The 2606-nt window shown below is 54.8% G+C and overlaps 1 pseudogene; it reads right to left on the bottom strand.

Moving 5' to 3' along the window:
- Positions 1–266: 266 nt before the first annotated feature.
- On the bottom strand, positions 267–749 carry LOC139011510 (RWD domain-containing protein 1 pseudogene; annotated as a pseudogene).
- Positions 750–2606: the final 1857 nt, after the last annotated feature.

The raw sequence follows: 2606 nt of genomic DNA, 5'->3' as shown, positions 1-2606 counted from the left end.
CCCAGGTAGGACATGGCAGAAGAACTGGCAGGCAGTTTAGAGAGCTCTCCCCTAGCTGCCACTATGTCATCGGTGTTGAGCAGGGCTTGCCAGCATCTGGGCAGCCCCCTAACGCTGCAGGACTCAGCACCACTTGAAATGATTCTGCAAGGACTTCTTTTTTTTTTTTTAATTTTAAGGTCAGTTTTTTAAGTTCACTGATGAAAGCTTTCAGAAGAATATTCTCCTGAAAATGATTTTTTCTTAGAAAAAGAAAGAAAGGAAAATCAACCCCCTCTCAGCATAAACACAGATGCTGTGGCAGTCAGGCCTCTGCAGAGAGGATGGTGCATCAGTGGGTCAAGTCGCTCTGGGTCAGCCGGACTGTGGTCTGGATCATCCTCATCTTCCAGCTCCAACTCATCATTTCCTGGAACAAAGATCATCTCCCTGCACAGTGTGTCCAGCATCCTCTGAGAACCAGATATCAGCTGTGTCCAGATTATGATCGTTTCAGGTCTGTTTACCACTTAATTTATTTTTTTTCCTGTTTGTTCTTCTTTTTAATTTCCAAGGGTTCTGCATCAAACTTGGCTTTCCAACGTAAGATATTCTCAATTGTAACAGGAGTGCTGTGCAACAATTGCCTTTCAGCTTCTTCTCTTTTTTTCTTTTTGTTTCTTTTCTCCTTCTCTTCTAGTTTTTATTTGACCCACTATTTCATTTCATGTTTCCTGCAGAGCTGTCACTAAAGGAAAGATCATCACCATATGCAAGGACTTCTGGAGCGTGTCCTCTGTACCTTGGCCCAGAAAAGGAGAAGCCACAGTTCCTGGGCTCTGGGACTATGGTCACAAAATAACCCACTAGACATGGAACAACTCAAGAACAATGACAGACACAGCAAAGGTTAAGTCCCAGGTGGGCAGCCCAGACTGCAGTTGAGATGTACTGGGTGCTGTGGTCAGGAAGACGGCTTGGTCTAGTGAAAACCTGGCCTGGAGCCCTGCATAGTCCGAGTAGAGCCCTGCTGCTACCACACTCTGCTCTCATTGTCCTCATTTGCTCAATGGGATCACACCTGCCAACTGGCTCCCACTCTCCGGCGTGGCAGGTGTGAGGGGAGTGCCACACGTGGCCAGGACGGGGTGCCGCCTGGGGCAGGAAGTGGTGTGAGCAGCTAAGGGTGCCTGTGAGGGAGGCTGGCCATGTAACTTATCTTCTAAAAGGCAATGCTTTGGAGGGTGAAAGTGGATGCTATTAATATGAAAATTGGGGCAAGAAATGGAGACAAAGACTATTCTATGCAGACAGGTCGTAGGGCTCTCTCTTGGGAAGAGGCCAGAAGGCGGAGCTGAGACTAAGTCTTCTGGCTTGAGAGGCCAGGAGATGGGGGGTGAGGGGAGGTAGGGGTCAGAGCAAAGAGGAGCTTTGGGAGAGCAGTGACTCAGGCAGAAGCAGGAAGGCAGGGAGTGCTAGGCCTGGAGCCCAGAGTGGGACCACCCTGATGTAGGACACCTGTCTCCCAGGGCTACAGGGAACTGGAAATGACAAGGTGGCAGGAGCCGTGAAGTGAGGCCAGTCAGCAAGGCACTTCTGTTCTCAATACTGACAACACAGGCGAGCCTTTCTGTGGGTGCCCCTGGCTGCCGGCGGTGGAAAGCCTGCTGTTTGGAACCCCACAAGGGAGTCTAAGATCACTGCCAAGCCTAGTCACTGGCCAGGCCCTTGAGTGCTCCCCACCTCACCCCTGCCCCCGGGCCTCCAGCCCTGCCCCCACCATGAACAATGGGCTCTGTTGAGCCAGCAGTTCCTGGGCAGCAGGAAGTCCTGGGTCCAAGCCCCACGGAGGAACAGAGCCTCTGTGACCTCTGAGCTGGGAGCTCAAAGGGGCCATTCTCGCGGGTGTGGGCCCGGGGGCGGGAGTGGCGCTGTGGCTTGGCCCCTGGAGATACATGACTGCCCCAGTGTTCCGGCCTTTGCCCCGCGGCTCTCTCGGTTGCATCTGCTGACCTCATGGGATTGTCCTTCGAGTCTGTCTTGGCCGCTGTGCAAGGCTGAGGAGACAGAGCCTTTTCTTCCCTCACAGCTGCGTCTGCGGGTCAGGTGGTGGGCCCTGGTGGCACGGAGTCTTTCCTGCTGCCTCCTGCACATCCCATGCCCTTTCTTCTGCCGGTGGTCCCCACAGCCTCCCACGGGGGCCTCCCACCAGGTAAGGTGGTGACACCTCCTCACAGGCCCCAGGGATCTGGTCTGCGTGCTGTCTCTTCTCCCATGGCCACCACTCACCCTGTGGGCTGCGATCCCACTTCACACACTCATTTAACAAACTCAGACAGGCAGCCCGGATGCCAGACATTGTCGCAGGCGCCCAGGGACTGGGCCCCACCCCGAGGGAGAGGTGCTGTGTCTTCCTCGGGAGATGCCCACCTCGGGCCCTTGGTCCCCCTTGGCCCTCGGCCCTCTTTGGCTGCCTTTAACTGCCTCGAGGGCAGGTCCTCAGAGCTCTCTGAGTGAAGGCTGTGGACGTGGTGACCTGCACAGCTCCAAGAGTCTCTGGGACTCCAAGCTTGGGGCACCGCTCTGCTCTGTACTGAAGCGAGGCAGGCCTGGGCCCATCTTTCTGA

This window comes from Myotis yumanensis, unplaced genomic scaffold (genome assembly GCF_028538775.1).
Source record: "Myotis yumanensis isolate MYYU_CA2020_CCGP unplaced genomic scaffold, mMyoYum1.0.hap1 SCAF_5, whole genome shotgun sequence".
NCBI classification, from domain to species: domain Eukaryota; kingdom Metazoa; phylum Chordata; class Mammalia; order Chiroptera; family Vespertilionidae; genus Myotis; species Myotis yumanensis.
This window is presented reverse-complemented; position numbering and strand designations above follow the sequence as displayed.